Source organism: Lontra canadensis, unplaced genomic scaffold, assembly GCF_010015895.1.
Source record: "Lontra canadensis isolate GAN:19392208 unplaced genomic scaffold, GSC_riverotter_1.0 scaffold31, whole genome shotgun sequence".
Lineage (NCBI taxonomy): Eukaryota > Metazoa > Chordata > Mammalia > Carnivora > Mustelidae > Lontra > Lontra canadensis.
In genome coordinates, this window is record NW_022631025.1 from 3,680,926 (window position 1) to 3,706,241 (window position 25,316).

The following is a 25,316-nucleotide window of genomic DNA, read 5'->3' on the forward strand; positions in this document are numbered from 1 at the left end:
CCGCCGAGCAGAGAGCCTGATGCGGGACTCAATCCCAGGACCCTGAGATCATGACCTGAGCTGAAGGCAGAGGCTTAACCCACTGAGCCACCCAGGCGCCCCTCTGCTTCTTTCTTAAGAATTCAGCTAATCTGTAAGTTTAAATAATATTTGAAGAAACACTAGTTTTCCAGAGGCTGAGGCTGAACTGGGAAGGACGTGCACAATTGCTAGCTTTGTCTGGGAACGGAGAGATGCCGTGCAGAAGGGCTGGAGGGGAACTCAGGCCCCAGGGCCCCAGAGGCCTGCACAACCGTCCAACGTGGCCAGTGAAGCCCAGCAAGAGGAGGACGTGGAACCAGAGGCTGGCTCGCAGAGTCAGGCTCTCCAGTTTTTGTTTTTTTCTTTTAAGACAAAACAGCCAAAGGACAGATTCCAGTTTCCTGAAAGTGATACTTCAGCCTTGGACAAATACAAATTCCATGCTGATTTTAAAATCAAGTAGCTATAAGCACAGCATTTACACATTTGGAGCAAAAGTGGGGGGTCTTCCCACACACACTGAATGCCCGACAGATGGGTTCTACTGCCCTTATAAAGCAAGAATATGCACAGAGGAGATACCAAAGTTTGATTTTGGAAAAGCAACTTAGAACAAGTGGTGAACAATGTGTATTATTAGCAGAGCCAGAGGAGCGGAGAGCTGTGTGCTGGCGTGTGCCCCCACGGACACACAGGACACACACAACAGGCTCAACCAGGGCCTCCATCCTTCTGAGCACACCTGCACGTGTCCGGGCCCTTTCCGTCCACACCTCTCTCCGTGGAGGTGGTGAGGCTATTCTCGTAAGGCGCTGGTGAGTGTCTGGCCTGAAGACCCTGTCCTCTGCGAACATGGTTAGGGACGAGGGAAATCCTCTAACTAATCACAGGAGGTAGAGGATTACCTCAAACGTGCTTCTACTGAATAACTAAACTTTCAGTTCTTGGGGAAAAATATAATCAGCTTTTTTGAGGGTGGGGGTGAACAGTGATGGTGCCAAGGGTGGCAGTTAGTGTTTGTCAGACAAATACACTATTAGAAACACATAATCAAAGACTGAATCCAAGCTGGCGGCATCAGGATACATGACCATATGGTTATTCTCCGTTTCAATCACAGCTAGACTTTTTAAGACAAGGTAGTTTAGAAAGATATTCAACAACAATTTTAAATATCATAAATAGCTCGAGACAAGATAGTCCCATGAAAACACTAGATCTGCAGGGTGCTTAGGATGAAATCTGCCTTGAGGTGTACAGAATCACTTCACCCCCGCTAGGGCGCTATAATAAAGAAGAGATGGGGCGCCTGGCTGGCTCGTTCGGAAAAGTGTGCGGCTCTTGAATTCGGGGTTGTTAGAGCCCCCTAGTCGGGTGGAGAGATTACATAAATAAATAAAGAGGGAGAGACAACTGTTAGCGCAAGTATGGCAGGGCAGGGCAGGGCAGGGCCCTCTCACGGTGCTCGGGAATGTAACACGGAGCAGCACTGGGTGAAAACAGCTCTCGGACTCCTCTAACATTCTGAAACAATGCAATCGTGCCGACAAGTGGCGCTAGCTGTTCCTAGTCATGAGGGGTTTGTGTCTGGTCACCAGCCGGGAAGGACACAGACACTCCCCAGGGCTGCACACCTGAACGCCCCTGGAGGGAGGGAGCCTGACAGGGAATGCCCCCTCCCTGCTAGGACCTCGGAGCAGGTTCTGCTGATCTGCCTCGTTTCACGTTTCTTAACCCAACTCACATTTTCCATCCAACTATCCTGTTCTTTCGGATGATGTCTTTAGATAAACCTAATTTTCTCTGTAGCAACATTTAACCTGTTCTTTGGTTTATCCGCTGGCTTTAAAATTGTTTAAATCCTAATGACATTTTAAAAAAGCATACATGTCAAATTTCTTTCTTTTCTGAATAGGCTTTTGTAAAGAGCTATCCTCTATTCTGAATTAGGTTTCTATTTGTTATTATGTTGATAACCTTAAGCTTTTACCTTGCAATTTTCATCTAGAGTTTTCTAGAATTCTCACTTAATGCAGGCTTATCTTTTTTCCAATTAATGTACAGTTTTTAATGAGCACTAGCTTCAGCTGGGCCATTTTCTTCTGTGCCAGTTCTGTAAGAAGGGCTCTGAAAATGTCTCCTGGCCATGGTCTACCTCCCTTGGGGCCTGGGCCCTGTGCAGGCTGGGTGTCTATGCCAGGGGTGTGGTGAGGCAGGTTCACCTCCTACATCATTCCCTGTGGCTCCCCCGGCGGGGGGGGGCATTGAGGGGAGAAGTCTCAGAAGCTCTGAGGACCTGCTCTTAGCCACTATCTTCCCCTTTGTGGGTGAGAATAAGCCAACCCCAGCCCCAGGACTCCCCTGAGTTTAATTTCTCTCCTCATTTCCTGCTCTCGGGACATCTCTACTTCTTTCTTTTGAGCTTGACAATGCACTTAAAACATGTTAAACTTAATCCAGAATTTTTGTACATTTCAAATGGTGGGGGAAGACAGGTGTATTATCTCACCCTGCATATTTCTAGAAGCCTCCCAGTCTTTTTGGTAAGAAATACTCCATTTCCCTTTCTCTTACATCATACTGGTAATTAACAACCGCATTCTCACTACAGCAGTTAAGTGGTTAAAGATACAGACCCCTACCTCCCTGTGATGTATCAATTCCAGGCACCACCCTGCTCCCTGGGCCAGTGTCTGGCGGATCCTCCTCCCACCTGCAGACTTGCCTGGACCCACAGCGAGTAGGTGGAATCATGGAGCCCATGTACGCTGCGGGGACGCACAGGGGTGCAGTTTCTTGTGAAGGCAAACACACACCCATGTGAGGCCAGCAGATTTAAAACTATTTATACAAGTACAGTAAAGCTTATGTTCAGAAGGGGTCAAAAGGTACAAACTTCCAGTTATAAAAGAAGTCCCAGGGATAGAATGCACAGCACAGTGACTGTACTTAACATACTCTCTTATGTATTTGAAAGTTGCTAGAAATCTTAAAAGTTCTCATCACAAGAAAAAACAATCTGTAACTCCATGTGTTGGTGGCTATTAATTAGACTCAAGACAGTGATGATTCTGCAGTGTATACGAATATCAAATCATTGTGTTGTAACCTGGAACTAATATATAATGTTATAGGTTGATTACACCTCAATGAAGAAACACAATGTTCACACAAAACTACTGAAATGTTTAAAGCAGCTTTACTATGAACCCCCCAAATGTCCTTCAACTGGTGAGGTCCATCCACAGCCGTGGCCCAGACACTGATAGACACGCACTGTGGGGACTCAAAGGTGTTCTGCCCAGGGAAGGACCCAGAGGGCAGAGGCTGCATACCATACGACAGTCTGGAAATGACAAAATTACAGGCTCAGAAAAGAGATGTGTGATTGCCAGGGACCATGGGCAAGGACAGAGGTTGACCAGGGAATTTGTTAGGATGGTGGGAGCTCTTATGTTGATTGTGGGGTGGTTACCTGACAGTGTGCACTTGTCAAGCTACTGAAAATTCACAGGGGTATGAAAATTATCCCTCAGCTAAAAATACCTTGATATAAAAAATTTTAGCAAATGAAATCATACTATACCCATACTGTTTTCTCTTGTTGTTCTTTGCTCTACGACGTGTACTGCAGAGCTCTTCCTGTGAAGACAGAGCTGCTGTGCTGACAGCTGCATACTGGCCCACGTGAGCACTGGTCAAGGGTGTGTCAGCCCGCAAGGGAGAAGCTCCTCAGAGGAGGGCAGTCTGGGGGCACCGAACAACAGGTGTCCACCCATGGCCCCCACGTGTCACTGGGTGCTCCCCTACAGGGGTAAGGCCACTCCACAGAGCACAAGAACGCCCACATAAAACCCAGTCTGAATGTCAAGACTGGCGGTGCCACACATCACAGGAGGGTGTGACCGAGTTGTTACTCATACAATGACGATCCCGGGAAGGGAAGGCCGCTCTCAAGAGGCTCGACAGCAGGGGGATGACCGGCTCTGGCTTTCACTGTGGTTGGGGTGAACGCGCTGGCACCGAGTAGGGAGCACACAGGCTTTCTTATCAGATCGCCTAGATGCTGAGGGGAAGCATGCGGAGCTGTAAGCAGCCCAGTACCAAAAATGAGGTCCAGCTCTTTGTTATACAATATCACTAATTTCTTGATTCTTCAAAATTATCCTCCTCAGACATGAATGTTTTTGTGTCACTACAGAATGTAAGGTGGTTGTAGAGCTGAGAACAGAGACAAAAATCTCTAAAATCCATATTCATGGGGCGCCAGGGTAGTGCAGTCTGTTGGCTTGGGTCATGATCTCAGGGTTGTGAGATCGAGCCCCGACTTCTGTTTGGTTCTCCCTCTGCCCCTTCCCCACGCTCTCTCTCTCAAATAACTTTTAAAAATCTTTTTAAAGGGGCGCCTGGGTGGCTCAGTGGGTTAAGCCGCTGCCTTCGGCTCAGGTCATGATCTCGGAGTCCTGGGATCGAGCCCCGCATCGGGCTCTCTGCTCAGCAGGGAGCCTGCTTCCTCCTCTCTCTCTGCCTGCCTCTCTGCCTGCTTGTGATCTCTCTATCAAATAAATAAATAAATAAATCTTTAAAAAAAAAAAAATCTTTTTAAAAACGTGTATTCAAGGCCCTCTGTGAAATCGCCCCAGCCGGCTTTCTAGTTTTTGCTAATGCTTTGCCCAATTCATGAATGTACACAACCTGCAAATGAAAAAGCTAAAGGAAATAAAAGGAATTAAGTGAACCTGGGAAGTCTGGGAGAATGACGGAGAATCAAAGTTATAGACAAGAAAGTAAAAACAAGGACGTTTTTACATAGACACTTTAACATAAAACCTCTAGCATGCCAGGAAAAGATATTTGGCACAAGAGAATAGCAAGTACTATGCTTCCTGGCACACACTTTTTAGAGAAAAAAGTAGCTGGAACCAGCAGACTCACAGCAGGAAACGCTGCCCACTGTGGACACAGCCAGCAGTGGGCTGGGGCGGGGCCAGAGGGACCACGAGAACAGTCCCAGAGAAAACACGGGCAGGTGGCAGGCAGAGTGGTTTCATTTGCCTTTGGTTCCTACTTGACACAGAGCACAAGGCTTGCAGAGGGTGCTGGGTGGTTCCAGACATGGAGCCAAGGAGAGCCTGTGACCCGTGCCCAGCGCCGCACTGTGGCCTCTCCTCCCCTCCACTGACACAGAGAAGACATTTTCACCATGAAAACAGTCACAATGTACTTTTGCTGCTCTGAATTACAGACACCAAATGGCAGACTCTCATAAACAGATGATGGCATGGCTGCTGCTACTAACGTGCTGGTGACTTCAGAATGAAAACATTGTTTGTTTCACTAAAGCCTGCTTGAAATTAGTCCTTTTAAAAGCAAAACAACCCTCACCTATTGAGTAGTTTGGTCTTTATATGTTATAACTAATGGTTTTTAACCACCCTCCAAAAAAGAAAAAAAAAAAAAACCTCTCAGTAACTTAAATATATATCCAGAAAAATGTCAAGAAATGAAATAAAGCATCTATAGTCTTCGAGTCCTGAATATAATGCAAGGACAGTTCTCCTGAGAATGAGGTGTAAGTATACAAGATTTCAGTAATCACTTCTAGTGTTGTAAATGAACCAGCCTAAAAGGAGGTAATCAGATCAATAAATACTGACAGCTCAACAGTTACAAAGTTTGTAGTAGGCTACACAGCAGAGCACCGACAATATATAGATGTTTCTATATTCACCAAGTGAAAATAAACACATTGATTGAAAGAGTAACATTAAGTCAGAAGACATAGCAACTTTTCTTTTTGTTATAAAAGCTTTACCTGGGACAGTCTGTGTGAAAGTTCTCTTGTGGAATGAACACACACACACACACACAACCTCATAGCACCACCACCTAGTCTGAGCTTGTCAGACTGTACTAGACCTTGACACCAGAGACCGTAGTTGATAGGACCAAGGGTGAACTTGGGACCCAATCAGGTTCTCTGGAGAAGGTTGACATTCAGAGCCAGACCATCCATCTGGGAAGGGTATACAGACTTGGGCTCTCTGAGGTGGGCTGCTGGCCACATGCCTGTCCACCCAGTGGGAGCGGTCTGCAGAAGGCAAGACCTACAGAGAAAGTAAGGTAAGTGTCCTAAGACCTGCTTGGAGCATGAGGGTACCCCATTTCTAGTCTCAGGCTTCTGACATAAGGGTATCGTTCTGGGACATGGCCTTGATAATTGGGCTTCCGGGAAGTGGGTTTCTAGGACTTGCAACCAAAGTGTCTTCACCAATACGGTGGTCCTTTCAGTTCCTTTAGTGACAATGCGGGGGGGGCGGTGCTGGGATGAATATAGAAGATGACCAAATCAAGCTCCAAATTATTCATTCTTTACCTCTGGTCAATCTCCAGAGCCCTGACACACTTTTTTTTAAACAAAATTTTCAGCTTTATACTTATTTTCTTGTGAAGACTCGTGACCTCTTTGTTCTGCTGTATTTGAAAGTCTCACAATAGACTTTGATAAGTTTTTTCCTCTTTGCCTTCTTTTTGATTAGCTTTTCAACCATTTGCCCCGCCCCCCCAATAGCTGGAAAGTTACACACTCTATTTCCACTTGTCCAACAGCTTGGACACTTGGTCATGCACTACTCATTGGAGGCTACATCAGTGTCTGTCCTTCCCATGAACAAATGACCGCACGACTCTTTACTCTCACTCACTCCTGTACTGCTGTGGATTTTTAAATTGTAGCTTTAAAAAGGAGACCTCGGGGCGTCTGGGTGGCTCAGTGGGTTAAGCCTTTGCCTTCAGCTCGGGTCATGATCTCGGGGTCCTAGGATAGGACCCCGCATCGGGCTCTCTGCTCAGTGGGAAGCCTGCTTCCCACCCCCTCTCTCTGCCTGCCTCTCTGCCTACTTGTGATCTCTGTCAAATAAATAAATAAAATCTTTAAAAAAAAAAAAAAGGAGACCTCACTTGACATTCTTAGGATTTTATTACATAGTCACTGTTTGATGTATTTGCCATATTCTTTGCTCTTCATTGCTTCTTGCCTCTCAAACCCTCCTTCTGGGACTATTTTCCTTCTGCCTGAGGAATATCCTTTCATTCTGACACAAGTGTCTACATGGTCTTGAACTTTTCCCAGTTTTATGAAGATGAAATTGAATTAGAACATGGTAGTAGTTCCAGGCATGCGAGCAGTGCTCTGAGTCTGCATGTATTATGAATGATGACAGTAAGTCTAGTTAATATCCTGTGATGAGAATTTTACGTTATCTTAGCAAGTTTCAAGTAACAACAGTGCCAACCACAGTCGCCTTGCTGTGCAGCACTGCACTCCGAGATGGCCTTACCTCACTGTCCATACCTTCCGACCCCTCCACCCACATCCCCCACAAACCCCCCACTCTCTATCTCTGGCAACACCAATCCACTCTCTGTATTGATGAGTTTGATTTTTTTGTCTATTTAGATTCCCCATGAGATCATACGGTATTTGTCTTTCTGTCTGACTTACTTCACTTAGCATAATGCCCTCAAGGTCCATCCATGTTGTCAAAAATGGCAGGATTTCATTCCCTTTAGGGCTCAGTAATACCCCATTGTGTGTGTGGATGTGTGTGTGCTACATTTTCTTCATTCATCTGTCAAAAGACACTTTTGGTGGTTTCTGTCTTGACTATTGTGGATAAAGTTACAATGGACATGAGGGTGTAGATAGGACTTTACTCTTATTTATTTTTTATTTATTTTCTTTGGGTTTCCTTGTTTTAAAAAATTTAAATTCAATTAATTAACATGTATCACTTTTATTTTTGATGGAGTTTCTTTGCTGAGTGTAGCAAGTTCGACCACATTTTCTTAGCACATTGAAGTTATCAGTTGACTGGTTTCTGGTTTTTACTGCTGCTGTTGAAAAGTCACGTCGCTGCTTTGAAGGTTCTCCAATTCATTTACCCTCTGGCTGCTCTAAAGATCTTCTTCTTGTCTTAGGTATCTGCAGTTTCACTATAATGTATTCAGGTATGAATTTCGTTATTTTTTTGTTCCTTTTTGGATGTGATCTAGTTTCTTGAGACCAAATCTTAAAAAGAGCATGAAATGTGTATTAAGAATGTACGAGAATATATGAGAGTAATGCACGTGTAGCAGAGTCTGGCTGGCACCCCAGGAGCCGCTGGCACCCGTTAGCCGAATCACATACCCTCGCCTTGCTCTGAAGGCAATGACTATATTGACTTTTATCAAAATAACTTCCTTGTACTTCTTTATTGATTTCCACTTAGGTGTGCAACCCTAAACTCAGTACTTTAGCTTTGCCCAGTTTTAAACCCTCTGTAGACAGATTCATAAAACACATTGCTTCTAGTGTGGTTTCTATCGCCCAAGATTTTATTTGTGAGATTCCTCCATTATGTTGTGTACAAGTCCACACTGTTTGTACTTTTCAATTCTCAATGGTACTTAGGACATGAATATATCAATTTATCATTTTTTCCATTCTACCGTTAAAGAACATTTGGGGTATTATGAATAATGCTGCTGTGTTATTCTAGTGCATGTTTCTTCTTCTTCTTCTTTTTTTAAAGATTTTATTTATTTGACAGACGGAAATCACAAGTAGGCAGAGAGGCAGGCAGAGAGAGAGGGGGAAGCAGGCTCCCCGCCGAGCAGAGAGCCCGATGCGGGGCTCGATCCCAGGACCCTGAGATCATGACCTGAGCCAAAGGCAGAGGCTTTAACCCACTGAGCCACCCAGGCACCCCCCATGTTTCTTCTTTTTAAAATATATTTACTTATTAGAAAGAGACAGAGAGAGAGCACATGCATGCATGCACACTAGAATGGCAGAGGGAGAAGCAGGTTCCCTGTTGAGTGCAGAGCTCGACCACAAGGGGCTCAATCCCAGGACCCCGAGATCATGACCCAAGCCTAATGCAGATGCTTCACCGACTGAACCACCCAGGTGCCCGAGTGCATTTCTTGATATACGTATGTACATATTTCTTTTGGATATTTACCTAGGGGTGACTGAGTCTTCAACTTTTATGGACAATGTCAAAATGTCTGTACCATTGATGGTCAAAGAGCACTGCATGAGGAACCCGCTGCCCCATATCCAACAGTGGACATCGTCAGTGTTTTTACTATTTATCATTCTGGTAGGTGCGCAGTGACATCTCATGGTGATTTAAAATACATTTTTCCCGGGGCACCTGGGTGGCTCAGTTGATCAAGTGTCCGACTTTTGGTTCCCCCAAGACACGATATCTCAATCAGAAATTGAGCTGTGTGGGGGCTTCGCACTCAGTGGGGAGTCTGCTCCCCTCTCCCTGACCATCTCCCCTTGCCCTTCCTCCCACTCACACTTGCACTCTCTGAAATACATACATCCTAAAAAAAAAAAAGCTCCCCTAACTTCACCAACGAAGCTGAACACTTAGATGTGTTTAATTGGCCATTTAAAATTTTGATTTCGGTGAACAGTCTGTTCACACTGCTTGCCTATTATTTTACCGGATGTCTTTCCCTATTGATTTCTGAAGTTCTTTACATATATTGCCTGGGATATACCAAATGTTCAATAAAACGTATCTGCCATACACGCTGTATATGATTGCTTTTAGCATTCAAGTACTCATACCAACAAATACAAATCTACTTTGTTATTTTTAAGGCAGAAGGTAGCCATTGCACAGATGTACAATAAGTCATAATGTAACTATCTTCTATTGATAATCTTTTGGGTTATTTGTAGTTTTTCACTATTTTACACACTACAATGAATATTCTTCTAAGATATTTTTGTACATTTGTGCAAAAATTTTTGTTAGATTGGGGTACCTGGGTGGCTCAGTGGGTTAAGCCTCTGCCTTTGGCTCAGGTCATGATCTCAGGGTCCTGGGATCGAGCCCCACATCAGGCTCTCTGCTCAGCGGGGAGCCTGCTTCTCCCTCTCTCTCTGCCTCTCTACTTGTGATCTCTCTCTCTGTCAAATAAATAAAATCTTAAAAATATTTTTTTGTTGTTAGGTAGGATCTTAACAGAATGGCTTTAGGTTTAGGAAAGATGGATGAAATGACCTATTGAAAGAATTTATTAATTTAAATTTTTATCAACAATGTGTGAAGTGATTATTTTGGAGAGTTTTAAAATTCTCTTTTTCTGCGGGCTTCTGGCTGGTTCAATCAGAAAACATGCAACTCTTAATCTCGGGGCTGCAGGTTGGAACCCCATGTTGGGTGTAGAGATTACTTAAAAAATAAAATCTTACAAAAAAAATTATCTTCTGGTTCTTGTACCTTGTCCAAAGGAAGGCTTGGTTGTCTATCATGGTCCATGACCTCCTTCAGTCTTGTGGCTTCAGTGCCATCCATTCACAAACAAAAGTAATCTTGGATATCGAGCCTGGTCTCTCTTCTGCTCTGTAGAACAGATTATATCATCTTTCTCTGCAACCTGTGTTTATTGCAGGAAATGGACATCCCATCATGCAGCTGTTCACATCAGAAACCTGGGCTTTGGGGTGCCTGGGTGGCTCAGTGGATTAAGCCTCTGCCTTTGGCTCAGGTTATGATCTCAGGGTCCTGGGATCGAGTCCTGCATTGGGCTCTCTGCTCAGCAGGGAGCCTGCTAACCCCATCCCTCTCTGCCTACTTGTGATCTCTCTCTCTATGTCAAATAAATAAATAAATAAAATCTTAAAAAAAAAATCTGGGCTTCATATATTTGATTCCTCCCCCTTCCCTTTCCCTACACCCAGATAAATCTCAAGTCTTGTTGATTTTACCTAATCAGCTAATTATCTCTTGAGTTCCCCACTCCTCTCCCTTGAATCACGGCAGTGGTCTTTTCAACAGTACTCTGCCTCTAGATGTGGCCCTTCCTCTCCTTCAGAAGGCATACTATGCAGTTCCCTTTCTGAAATGCAGCACTGGTTATACTTCTGCCCTGCAGCCTTTAGGGAAAGCCCCAAACTTTCAACGTCAGGTCCAAAGTCTTTGGCGCTGTAGCTGCTTCTCTCCTGTACTCAAGCCTGCAGATCTTTCTTTCTTCTTCTTCTTCTTTTTTTTTTTTTTTGAGATTTTATTTATTTATTTGACAGAGAGAGATCACAAGTAGGCAGAGAGGCAGGCAGAGAGAGAGAGAGGGAAGCAGGCTCCCCGCTGAGCAGAGAGCCTGATGCGGGACTCAATCCCAGGACCCTGAGATCATGACCTGAGCCGAAGGCAGCGGCTTAACCCACTGAGCCACCCAGGCGCCCCCTGCAGATCTTTCAATCGCCTTCATTTCCCACATCCTGCGGGTTGCATTGTAGGTCCTTCTCTCTCACCTTACTGCTTTGTATCCAAACGCTTAAGTAACCTCTGAGTTTCAGTTTACATGGGACCGCAGTTATACTTCATAAATACTTGCATCTATTAGGCTTGAGATGACCCCAGACATTCAAACAGACATGTCAGGAAAGCAGCTGGCACATGGGTGATCACACTCCCCTGGAGAGAAATTAGAGCTAAAGATGAGGTTCCAGACCTGAATTCAGGTGGAGGAGGAGGGCTGCAAAGACCCAGAGGACTGAGAGTTGGAAGGAGGGAGAGCCACGTGTTGCCTGCTGCTGACCCGGCTCTGACAACTCCACACAGGTATCTCCTGCCTGTATCCAAGACACACCACACTCCTGCCAACACGGAGAATCCCACCCCTTAGCAGAGAGGACTCTCATCAGCTCTAAGTAAGAACTATGTCATAGGCCTTTATGGTTGGGATATTTCAACAACAAACTCCAGACACACTCAGTAAAAACTTGAATGACTTTAATCGCCCATATACATATGTGTAAGTCTTCAAGGAATTCACATACCACTTGGGGAAGACGGATGGAAACTACTCTTCATAATATGAGGCAGGGTAACCAGGTGCCAGGGGGACAAGTGTACCCCTGGGGAGAGCTGCTTGGAAAAGGGGGTGTCTCCAGGAGAGCACAGGGAAGGTAGAGGCTCAAGGTCATGAAACAGGGCTCCTTGCTTGCTTTTAGTGTTATTGACCCCACTGTGGCAGGACAGAGGTGACACAGGACAGAGGTGACACCTGGACTATTTACCATACCATGTGGGGACAATGGTGACACCCTTCACTGGTAGAAAGACATAGACAAAGATGAGCATTATGTTTAAGATACTGTTATGTATGCATTACTTGCCTCAATAGTTGGTATGCTTACAGATGATTTTAGACTTTATATTTTCTAGCAATATCTAAATTTTCTATTCTGCTATAATTTGGTATGGTTAGTCTTGTTCTTTTTTTTTTTTTAAGATTTTATTTATTTATTTGACAGAGAGAGATCACAAGTAGACAGAGAAGCAGGCACAGAGAGAGAGGGAAGCAGGCTCCCTGCTGAGCAGAGAGCCCAATGCGGGACTCGATCCCAGGACCCTGAGATCATGACCCGAGCCGAAGGCAGCAGCTTAACCCACTGAGCCACCCAGGCGCCCTAGTCTTGTTCTTTTTAAAATCAGAATTTCATTGGGCAAAATGAGAAAAGAACTTAATTCAAAAGCAATATCCTTGCACATATACAAAGTCAGTAATTTCCAGAACACTAGTCTCCTAAAAATCCCATAAATCTTAACAAAAGTTTGAAGACTGTATTCATGTATCTGGCAGAATTAAAACTAAGCTTTCTCCTTAAGAATGGAAATACAGCATAATAAATGAGGTGAACATGAATTTTTTCCTACTCCTGGACACTAAAAGATTCAAATGGAAATGAAAACATGACATCACCTACCAGTAATGAGGAAAAAATGAGGCCGTGGACAAACACACTATGTTCTGATTTATTAAACCTCAAGCGAGCTTCACGTTATCCCCCATGAGTGATGGGCTACACTGGTTGCCAAAGCCTTCGTTTTTACTAAATATCTTTGTAAATACTGTGGTTGCTCTGGTCTGCAGCCACCTCCCTCAGACAGTGTATCAGTGGAAAAGAATCCCCGTTCCTGGGAAATGTTAAAATTGCCATATGTGTAATCTTCTCACAAACCTCACGCTAAGCATGGGTTTCAGGGTCTGTAGGAGAAAATTACAGGAAAAGGCCAGTTCTGGAGGCTGTGGCTGCAGCAGCTCTTCCCAAAGCAGGAATGCCACGTCCAGAGCACCAGAGGGAAGCACATGAGAAGTGGATGAGAACTTGCCCCTGTGGAGGGTGTGACCCACCGACCCTCGCCGGGGGCAGCTCCCCACACTGACCCTGAACGGTGGCAGCGACTGTCCCTCCATCTGCTCTCCAGGCATGGGCACTCTGGTTTGCACTGCCAGGCAGCTGCCTCCTGTGGCCCGATGGGGCTGGGGAGTCCTAACAGGGACGAGGGTTGTTCCTGCCCAGGTGGGGCACAGTGTGGTGCTGGCCCAGGTCTGCAGGGTGGGAGCACACGGGGGTCAGGGGGCCAGGGCACCAGGGTAGAAAAAGAGACCAGACCAGCTCAGAGCCACAGGTCCCACATTTCTCAGCGAGTCAGGCAAACTATTTCTCTCCATGAAGCTTTGGTTTCCTCAGTTGGCCTCAGCCTTCCTCCTTCACGGAATGGAGGGCAGCACATGTGTCACTGGGTAGGTGGGTTCATTGAGACGGCACATACAGTGAGCCCAGAGAGAGCCTGGCACGGCATGGAGCCCTCAGTGCCGATCCCTGCATGGCAGGACCCTATTCTGCCAGGGGACAGACTGGACATGTCTGACCTAGGTTACTTTAAAACTCAACAAAACGATTAAAGTGCCAAATGAGATACATTACATCTTTAGCACTGAAAATACACTTTTATGGCAAAAATGATTGTAGTTTTTAAGAATGGAAATTAAACTATATACGCCAGATATATATATACATGTATATATATGTATATATATATTTCTGTTGGTTTTTTTTTTACACAAATTTCTTCTGAGACCATTGTCTTGAACTCCTGTCAGAATATTACAAGTGTTAAAACAGATTGGTTTGGATAAGCAAAACAATATCCTGGCTTTAGGGACATGATATAAACGCACATCTCCAACCAAGCCTAAACTTAAATAATCGCTACAAAAAGTAGAAATTGAACTAAATTTTAAAACCCCTCCAACCAGTAGAACCAGTCATTAGGTCAGTCTTGCATCTCTCTGTTTCCGTGACTTCTCTACAGAAAAGAATATGGGACGAATAACAAGTTTGGAGCGCTTCTGAATGTGCTCACGCACGTGAGCCGTCCGGGCCAAGCTGGCCTGAGCGCCCGAGCAAAATACAATTAGAAACATACGGTGTCACAAAGGAGGTCATTTTGGGGAAGTGGCTGCATCACAAGGAAACCACCACACCAGGTTCTTACACGTTCCTGCAGGTTTCTCTACCCAGAATGTCTTCTTCCTTGAACTATGCTTTACGATCTTAGTCCCACCCTAAGAGGGGGTTGTCTCTGAAGCAAGGGCTCTCCTCCTTGAGATCACGCGTGGGGCACGGACACCCAGAGCTCCTGCCCAACTGGCTTAGTTTCCAGGGTCCACACAAGCCCTTTCCCTGGCTCGGTTGCCCTGAGGACACACTGCAATGCTGTGTGAGTGACCCTGGTCCAAAGGGTCTGCTGTATGGGCTGGGTGTTCACACAAGGGGGCCACAGCTTGGGCAGCGCACAACACGGGGCAAAAGGCAAGTGTGGTGGACTAGTCCCCGCTGCTTCCTGCCGCCACGCTACCATGTTCTCGTGGACACAGATTCCGAGTTCAGGATTCTGTGATCCCAACTTTCTGGGTCATCACAGAGGACGCTTGAGAGGGGAGGAGAATGAAGCCCAATGTAAATTATTTTACTGCTTACAAGCCTGATGTGTAACACGCCAACCTTCGTCTGAACCCATCTAAATCCCTTCATGATCCTTTCATCCTTTCCAGTCTCCAGACTGAATGTTCCTGTGGCAAAATAGGTAATTTCACTCCTGATACTTTACTCAATTCTCAAAACAGGGAACTGGACTTCTTCGTCAGATTACTTCCTCCCACCAAGAGGTCAGCACCTGGCATCCTCGAGGGGACCATTCGCTGGAGCTTGTCTCCACACCCAGATGTCATGCAGAAGAACACATCTACGCCTTCTCACCTGACACGGTCTGCACAGAGATTCAGGGTCTGGGCCCAGAGATCCCGACCTAGAACCCCTCTGGCAGTCCACATGTGCCATTCTACTAAGCCCACCCCTGATCACTCCCTCAGGGAGTGAGGGGAGTCCCCAAGAAGGTCAGACCTCCAAGGTCCCATGGCCTGACACACCACCTCCAAGAGACAGAATCACAGGAACAAAATGGTCAAGTTCGTGTCACAGACGCCCCTCTTCAGTATTCCCAACAGAATGTCTTTCCGGGCCTGTGGAATTGTAACCTCATGAGGCAGCTCAGGCACAGGTGTGGTTAGGAGAAAAGGTTTTTGTTTGTTCGTTTACTCCACGAAGCCCAATTAGCCTGCCTGTACCTCTGTCTACTGATCTTGGCTCTGGTCTCTAGCATGCAGTCTCTCGGCCTCCATTTCCCAGTCCCTGCAAACAACCAGCTGAAGGGAGGTGACCCCATGCCTGGCAGGGCCACTTCTCTCCTATGACAAGGAGCTGAATGTGATGAGCTACACTGAGAGTCATGAGCAAACCGTCCAATCTACTGTGGCTTCTTATCGTAAGAGCTGAAATGCAAGACGAAGTCCTCTGCCTTGTTCTGCATCAAGAATGGCTTGGCTTGGGGTGCCTGGGTGGCTCAGAGAGTTAAGGCCTCTGCCTTCGGCTCAGGTCATGATCCCAGGGTCCTGAGATGGAGCCCCACATCGGGCTCTCTGCTTGGCGGGGAGCCTGCTTCCTCCTCTCTCTCTGCCTGCCTCTCTGCCTAATTGTGATCTCTGTCTGTCAAATAAATAAATAAAATCTTTTTTTTGTGTGTGTGTGTGTGTGCCTGGGTGGCTTGCGTGCCTGGGTGGCTCAGTCGTTAAGTGTCTGCCTTCGGCTCAGGTCATGATCCCAGCGTCCTGGGATTGAGCCCCGCATCGGGTTCCCCGCTCAGCCGGGAGCCTGCTTCCCCCTCTCCAGCTCCCCTGTGCTTGTGTTCCCTCTCTCGCTCTCTGTCATGGATGAATGAAATCTTAAAAAAAAAAAAAAAATGGCTTGGCTATTCTTCTGTCCTTGTATTTCCATATACATTTTACAATTTGTCAAGTTCCATCCAAAAAAAAAAAGGGGAGGGGCACCTGGGTGGCTCAGTCGTTGGGCGTCTGCCTTTGGCTCAGGTCATGATCCCAGGGTCATAGGTTCGAGTCCTGCACTGGGCTTTCTGTTCAGCGGGAAGCCAGGTTCTCCCTCTCCCACTCCCCCTGCTGTGTTTCCTTCTCTGTGTCTCTGACAAATAAATAAGTAAAATATTTTTTTAAAAAGGGAGGGGGGATAAACTATGAGGTTTCTGGTTGAAACTGCATCAACTTTGATCAGTTTAAGTAGAAATGGTATCTTGCAATCCAGAATGTTCCATTCCCCAAGGCTGGTACTGGCCCTCTCTGTACTGCTGCTTTAATTTCCTTCAACATTTTCTCTGAAGAGAGCTTGCTCATCATTGCTTAGATTCGTTCCAAAATACTTGTTATATTTTTAATATATTTGATATTTAAAGCACATCTTACCTTCCATTCTTTAACTGTAGAAAAAACAACTGATTTTTATATATTGTGTATCTGGAAAACACATTATATGATTTAATGATTTTCCTAAGTTATTTTTGATTTTTGACATATATACCATATCATCTGGGATTAATAAGAATTTTTTCCTTCCATTACTTAGTTTGATGTATTTTTTCCCTTCTTTTCTTGCTTTCCTCCACTGGCTGGGACCGTCAAGAGCTCCTTGTCTTGTTCCAGAAAGGGGAAAATTTCAGTATTTCACCACTGAGTATTTTTTAAATAACAACTTTACTGAGATATAATTTACATACCATAAAAGTCACCCTTTTTTAAAATTTTTTTTTTTAAAGATTTTATTTATTTGTTAGAGAGAGAGAGAGAGAGAGAGCATGAGCACAGGCAGACAGAGTGGTAGGCAGAGGCAGAGGGAGAAGCAGGCTCCCCGCTGAGCAAGGAGCCCGATGTGGGACTCGATCCCAGGATGCTGGGATCATGACCTGAGCCGAAGGCAGCCGCTTAACCAACTGAGCCACCCAGGCGTCCCAAAAGTCACCCTTTTAAAGTATATAATTCAGTGGTTTTTAGTACATTCATAGTGGGGAGCCATCCCCACGGCCTATTTCCGACACATGTGGTCACCCCATAAAGAAACTCTCTCCCCTACCCTGCCACCCCAGACTGCTCACCCACTCCCTCCCGCTGTGGATTTGCCTGTTCTGGACATTTCTCGTAAATAGAGTCATACGAAGTATGTCTTCTCTGATTGGCTTCTTGCATTGAGCATTGTGTTTTTGAGGCTTGTCCACGTGGTAGCGAGAATCCGTGCTTTATTCCTTTTTACGGCTGAATGATATTCCACTGTGTGGCTGGACCACATTTATCCATTCATCAGCCGATGGGACATTTGGGTTGCTTCCACATGTTGGCTCTTATGAACATTGTAGCAATGAAATTGGAAATTCATGGATAAGTTCTCATGTGGATATTTACTTCATCTTCCCAGGTATGTAGCTATGGGTGGAAGTATGTTGTTTTCTAGATAATGTCAGACTAAGGAATTCCTTTCATTTCTAGTATGCAAAAGCGTTCTTTCGTCTTTAAACATTAACATGATCGCATGATGGTCTCTGTGTGTGTGTGTGTGTGTGTGTGTGTGTGTGTCTTATCCTCAAATCAACCTGTATTTCTGGAATAAGCCCAACGTAGTCATGGTGTATTATCCTATTTATATATCGCCAGATTTGTTTGTTAATATTTTAGTTTTGTGAATCCATGTTCACTAGTGAGACTGATTGATAATTTTCCTTTCTTGTAATATCTTTGTCAGGCTGCTATATGGTTATGCTAGCCTTAAAACATTGATAAAATTTGTTAACAAATAACATAGGTCTGTGGTATTCTTTGTGGGAAGGTGTGAAATTACAAATTTGACTACCTCAATACTTATAGACAATTCAGATTTTCTATGTCTGTTTCTGACAGTTCATTAAATAGTATTTTCTAGGAATTATCCTATCATCTAACTTTGCTGGCATAAAGTTGTTGATAATATACTCTTAATGTTCTTTTACCTGCTCTCAGAATCTACAGGGACGCTGTTTTTAAGTCCTCACACTGGTGACCTATATTCTCCCTCTTTGTTCCTTCATCAGCCTTGCTGCTGATTTTATTAGGTCTGTTTTAAAAAAACCCCAAAGGGGTGCTTGGGTGGCTCAGTTGGTTGAGCGACTGCCTTTGGCTTGGGTCGTGATCCTGGAGTCCCAGGACAGGGTCCTGCATTGGACTCCCTGCTGAGTGGGGAGTCTACTTCTCCCTCTGACCCTCTCCCCTCTCATGCTCTCTCTCACTCTCTTTCTCAACTGATTAAGTAAAATCTTAAATAAACAAATAACCAACCAACCAACCAACCCACCCACCCCTGGGATGCCTAGGTGGCTCAGTCCATAAAGTATCTGCCTTCAGCTCAGGTCATGATCCCACAGTCCTGGAATCAAGTCCTCCATCAGGCTCCCTGTTTAGTGGAGAGCCTGCTTCTCCCTCTGCCTGCTGCTCCCCCTGCTTGTGCTCTCTCACTCTCTCTCTGACAAACGTATAAAATCTTTTTTAAAAATGTACCCCCCCACACACAGTTGTGGCACTGTGGATGTTGTCTGCTATGTAACTGTTTTCTATTTCGTTGACAGTTTTGCTCCTTGACATTTCTGGCAGACTCCCCCAGGGCAGGAAGCTACCCAGGGGCTCCAATTTTTTTTTTTTTTAAGATTTTATTTTATTTATTTGACAGAAAGGGACAGCGAGAGAGGGAACACAAGCAGCAGGAGAGGGAGGGGGAGAAGCAGACTCCAGCCAGAGCAGGGAGTCTGATGTGGGGCTTGATCTCAGGACTCTGGGATCATGATCTGAGCCAAAGGCAGACGCTTAGCGAATGATTGAGCCACCCAGGCACCCTCCAAATTTTTTTTTTTAAACCACACTGGTGATTTAAAATTTTTATAATTATCAGGCTTTTCAGTCTTCGGTGGTAAGGTTGGTAGAACCCAAACTGCCAGTATTTAATACAGAAAACTGATTTTTAACTGTGTACTTTTAAAATTTATGCCATTGGTATGCATTTGTATTACTGATTCCAGAATATAAAAGTAATTTAAACAATAAAGTGGCAGTGAACTGGGCATCCTGTCGATTTATGGTAGTAGTACATATCACAGAATCATTGTAGAGACACGCACCACAACTCAGGAAGTGGGGGGACAGTCTGTATCACGGCACATTCACACACTAGCACTCCACTCACATGTGAATATTCCTCAGAGAGGGTATTTCAGGAACAACAAATGAAGCCTGTCACACTTTGGTGTGAATTAGTTGGAGATATCTGTGGCACAAAAAGGCAGACAAGAGACCCCAGGATGTAAGACCCATTTCTGAAAGGGACCTCTGTAAAATTTCCAAAATTCAGCTTTATCGAGATGCTAGCTACCAAGTTGTCATATGGAAAACCACACCCTTCCAAGAAAAACGAACTAATTGGTACTCTACAGCACAGGAGTAAAAATACTGAAAAGGAGTCGTCACTCTGACATGTGTTCTGGAGGCTGAACCCGTGCTGGCTGTCCCTGTGCCTGGGCGCACAGGGACCCGCTCACATCCTGCGCCGGACCCACACCACACTGCAAAGCTGCTGTCAGAGCCAAGTCTCAGGACACAGTTATGGCTGCAATAACAAAGGGGTGGAGACTCCAACACCAGCATTTTCCATGTACTATGTGGTTAAAATAGTTTCTGCAGAAGGATTCATGTAACAGTCCATTAAGCCACAAAATGTTAGAGCAGGGACCTCAGAAGCCAGAGTCCTGGTCTCTGTAGCACCGTTAGTTTCGGCGTCACGGGAAAGCTGCTTCTCTCTACAATGCTGCTTTAAGTCACCTCTTTTTCTGATTGCTTACATTCTTTTAGAAAGTTATTCTTTTTCTGATCTGGTTATAAGCTCAAAATGTTATCAAAACACAGATGAAACAGTAAAGTCCCTGCATAATTCCATCACTCAGAAATAAACATTAAGAGTCTGATATTTATTCCTTATTAATTCCTTCCTGTTTGTCCTCAAGAAGGTGCTACGCCCTACACATTAGAAGAAGGTAAGTTAACATAGCACACGCACTGTTCTGACTTCCTTTTTTTCCTCTTGGGATACTGGGGACAATTTGCAAGCCCGAATAACAACTACAACTGTCTTTCTACATCGCTTTACGGCAGCCCTGTTCCTGCTCTTTGATGTTACAGTGCTGCGGAGTGCCCTCCTCTAGGCGCAGATGTGCACAGATGTCTCCCCTGGATCCCTGGAAATCAGATGCTGGAGCAGCAAACAGCTATTGTTAAGCTGTGCTCAAAGAATTAAAGGGTTTTGTTTGTCCCAAACATACTGTGTCCAACACTACACTCATCAACATTTTTTCCCTCCCCAAACAGTGTATGTATTTCAAACGAGGCCACTTTTTAAAAGAGAAATTCCAGATTCACAGCAAAATAGAGAGGGAAGCACGGAGGTTTTCCATATATCCCCCAGCCACCCCTCATACATAAACTCTGCTTTTACCAACATCCGGCATTGGAGTGGTGTGTTTGTTACTATGGATAAACTGTACTGACACATAATAATCACCCAAACCCTTACGTTACATTAGAGTTTATACTTGGTAGTATATATCCTATGGTTTAGGACAAATGTGCAATGACACGGACCCACTATTAGGGTATCACGCAGGGTAGCTGCACTGCCTTAACCATCCTCCTTGCTCTGCCGATTCCCCCTCCTCCGCTCTGATCTCTGGCAACCACTGACCTTTCACTCTTCTCCACAGCTGTGCCTTTACCAGAATGTAATATAGTCGGAATCGTAAAGTATGTACCTTTTCAAACTGACTTCTTTCACTAGTAATGGGCATTTAAGTTTCCTTTCCTCTATGTCTTTTCATGGCTTGATAGAGCATTTCCTTTAAGGATTGAATAGTATTCCCTTGTGTGGATGGGCTGCAGTTTATGTACCCATCACCTGCTTGAGCAGCATCTCGGTTGCTTCCAAGTTTTGGCAGATGTGAATATTCGTGTGTAGGAATTCGTGTGGACTTAAGTTTTCAACTTATTTGGGCAAATATCAAGGAGCACGGCCGCTGGATCACATGGAAAGAGTACGCTTAGTTTTTGAAGAAACCATCACCTGTCTTCCAAAGTGGCTGCACTGTTTTACATTCCCACCAGCAAAGAATGAGAGGTCCTGTTGCACCACACCCTTGCTTGCATGTGGTGGTGATGTCCGTGTTTTGGATTTTTGCCATTCTACTAAGTGTGTAGTGGTAACACATTGTTGTTTAATCTCCAAAGCCCTTTTCTTTCCTTATGGTCTAAGTATTTTTGGAGGGGGAGGTAAGAGTCCTATCTCTAATGTCAGAGTTGTCCCAAATGTTTGGTAATCCTGAGCTATCTGCTTAGTACTATAGAGTATCGGATTAAAATACTGACCAAAGGCTTTGAATATGTGGTGGGGATGGTCAACCTTATTCTTATACCTGGTTGTATTAGTAGTGAGTTTGGATTCTGAACATGTGGGGAAGTTCCTTGTTCCACCAGCCACCCAGGCCAACTGGATGAGAATGCAAGTTCAATTCGGGGGCAGATGCCTAATACTTAGAACAAATGCTGGAGACCCCAGGAAGGCCGGGGTCATCTGACCTGCTACTCTTTTTCTTTTTTCTTAAGATTTTATTTATTTGAGAGAGAGAGAACGAGTGGGTGAGGGGAAGAGAGAGAGAAAAAAGCACACACCCCGAGTATGGAGTCCGACGTGGGACTCGATCCCAGGACCCTACGATCATGACCTGAGAGGAAGGCAGATGCTTAACCAACTGAGCCACCCAGGCAACCCCCTGACCTGCTACTCCTAAGTACAGTCTCTAACAAACCTCACTGTTACCAGCATTTATAATTTCTAAACCTGGAACACCCACAAGCTAACCTCTCCCACATGTCTTTGGACTGCGGTGTCGTCTGTCAGAGTCTACATGCCTTTATTTTTTTTTTTTTTAAGATTTTATTTATTTATTTGACAGAGAGAGATCACAAGTAGATGGAAAGGCAGGCAGAGAGAGAGAGAGAGAGAGAGGGAAGCAGGCTTCCCGCTGAGCAGAGAGCCCGACACAGGACTCGATCCCGGGACCCTGAGATCACGACCCGAGCCAAAGGCAGCAGCCCAACCCACTGAGCCACCCAGGTGCCCGAGTCTACATGCCTTTAATCATTAAAGAATTTCTCAAAATTTCTTTCTTCTAATAGTACTAATTATTTTTCAATAAATATTACCAAAAAAAAAAAAAAACAATAACCCCCAACAAATATAGTTTCTGTCATTTTAGGAATTTGGGTGCCCCATGTGCTTAGTCAATCATCTTGATTTGGTCTACCCAGGTCATTTTAAGATTCTGGAACAACAAAAATGTGTCTCCTGTCAGAAAATTTGGACACCTGAAGTAGAATAATAAGAATTTTTAAAATAGTCATTATATAATTACCTACTCTATGCAGGCATTTTACATACATTATTCATTTTATTTGCACAAAAATTTGAAAGATAAGTATTGTCATCTCAGTTGTACAGAAGAATAAACTTTAGTCAGAAACAACAGTAACTCATGCAAGGTCCCCGTAAGCAGCGGTGGAACTCTGCTCTCTGACCTGCTCATTTGTAGATTAAAACAAAACAAAACAAAACAAAAAAATAACAAAAATCTGAGGCCAAAGTAGACAAAAAATTTGCCAGAGTAATCATCATCAGGATGCTCTAAGTTCCTACACACATTTTCTTGTTATTGCTTCAAGGTTCGAAGTTATATAATTTCAGTGACATTAATATGTAACAGCTCTTTGCTTTGTTAACACTGCCTGCAGACTGCGGGGAGCAGGGGGAGAAACAAGCCAGTTAACCCCACTAAAGGCATCCCAGGAATGCAGTCTCAACATGGCAACAAGGGCATCTCTGTAATCTGGTAGAGCTCAAGGGGGACCATGTCAAGTGGTGTGAACTTTAAGATCTTTTTTAATGCAAACAGTCTATGGAAACAACACATTTCTTAATCAGCCTCTTCTGAGCTTCCAGCTCCCGCCTTCCTAATGCCTTCGCCTGCCTTTGCTTTCTGCTTCTCCTGTGATTTAGAAAAAATATTTCCCTTGGTAACCATCTTCCCTGGTTACTCTCTTGGCTGTTCTGCACAAAGATCTGAAAGGCATTTATCCCCAAGGGAAGCAGTTATTTCAGATTTTACTAAGAAGTCAGTTAACATTTCTCAACAATCCTCTTTGTTTTAAAGAAAGCTCTGGTTTTGTTTCATTTTCAGCTGGAGACTTAAATGACACCAAGCAAAACCTACTTAGTTTAGAATTTCAGGTAAAAAAGTTTTAAATTTTAAGTTTCTACTAAAGCATGTGGAATGGTTTTAATATTTGGGTGTTTTATGTTGCAAATGTGTTTAACACTTGAGGAAATTACCTCTTACTAATAGATTTTAAAAGTTTAAAGTGTGCATTATGCTGTTTACTTGTTTTTTTCAGGATGAATACTTCCCAAGTATTTTAAACTTTTACGGAATTAGGATTAAATATATTCTTATATGTTTAAATAGAATTACATGCTCAATAGAAGTATAAGTTGGTTTGAAAAATTACATTCTCTATTTTTAAACCTAAAAGAACATGAAATATTAATTAAAATTGTTTTTCATTTTTAAGCCTGTTAAGTTAAAAGGGACAATAGACGTTTCATGGCTTTGTGCAGAAGTTTAAAATTCTCAATTTAATGTTTTAAAAACTTACTTAAGACAGTTGATGAAAAACTTTAAATGGAGAAAAACAGTAAGTTAACCAAGACTTACAGATGGTATTTAATGTTGGGATAAAACAGGAAGTGCTAGAAAGAAAAATTTACTTGATCAAAATAATATCTACTGGGATTAGAGTACCATAAATTTTACCTCTAGAAACACATTTACTCAATTGCAGAGTTGCTTATTAAAGTAAATATTAAGTGTAATTCAAAGTTCTATGTATCACTGAAAATAACAAAGGCCTGGGCATCAAATTATAAAGTTAGTATTGAGAGGCCATTTTGTTAAAAATTATTTAAACATTTAGATTCTGACTTTGTTAAAATTAAGATAGCTCTGTAATTTTATTTTTGACATGTATATTTAGGTTTCTGCATAAGTAAAGGCGAGCCAATTTTGGCGGGGGGCGGGGGGGTGGGGGTGGTGGTGGGGGGGGTGTAGGGAAAGCCTAAGGGAGATACCTCCAGGGTGTCACTGGGGGAGGGCGAGCCCAGACAAGGCCCTGGGACCATGGCCGTCTGAGACCTCATCCAGGGCCAGGCCCCCATCCAGGGCTGGGCTCCTCCTAACTCTCACCCATTTCAGGATGGGGAGTCTGCAAAGATGGCCGTCAACGCAAGACAATTTCCGTGAACTCGCTGCACGCCAAGTGCAGCTGCGACGCTCTCCATCAGAGCCCACGTCCCCCCCACTTGGCACATGCTGCTCCCCTCTGGCTGGCAGCCCAGCTTCTCACACTGCTTCCCCTGCTGCCATTGCGGCTCCTTGCCAACCCATCTGCTGGCTCTCTGAATCGACTTTTATAATGTCAACTGCCTGTCGGCTGAGGGATTTGCTCCTCTCACACCCTTTGCCTGTTAGTTCTACTAAAACTGAAGTAGATGACGTAAATTTGTAGTTTCATTTCAGTGAACTCCAGCAGGGGTTTTGAAGAGACAGTAATTAATGGGCATATATACTGAACAAAAGCTTCCACTAGGGGGTTCGCAGGCACGGACAATGCCTCAGAGGCTGCGGTCCATGGAGCTGAAGTGAGCAGGTGATGCATCAGAGTTTGGTCCAAGTGTAACCACTCAGGGAGGGGGACGCAGGCCGACAAAGTTAAAAAGATCTAGTGAGGAATACCTGGGTGGCTCAGTGGGTTAAAGCCTCTGCCTTCGGCTCAGGTCAGGATCCCAGGGTCCTGGGATCGAGCCCCACATCCAGCTCTCTGCTCAGCGGGGAGCCTGCCCTTCCCCCCACCCCCCCCCC

The 25,316-nt window shown here is 44.5% G+C and overlaps 2 protein-coding genes and 1 long non-coding RNA gene across 4 annotated transcripts in view; 2 read left to right on the plus strand and 1 right to left on the minus strand.

The window, feature by feature from the left end:
• CENPP (centromere protein P) overlaps positions 1–25,316 on the minus strand; it is a 225,779-nt gene that overhangs the window by 16,506 nt on the left and 183,957 nt on the right. The gene's annotated exons all lie outside the window — the stretch shown is intronic.
• Positions 1–25,316, plus strand: part of LOC116872946 — a 175,334-nt gene that overhangs the window by 14,944 nt on the left and 135,074 nt on the right. The window lies entirely within an intron of this gene.
• ECM2 (extracellular matrix protein 2) overlaps positions 23,464–25,316 on the plus strand; it is a 32,866-nt gene continuing 31,013 nt past the window's right edge. For both annotated transcript variants that reach the window (XM_032866461.1, XM_032866462.1), the window contains exon 1: positions 23,464–23,629. The gene's annotated coding sequence lies outside the window, so the exon portion shown is untranslated. The remainder of the gene's footprint in view (positions 23,630–25,316) is intronic.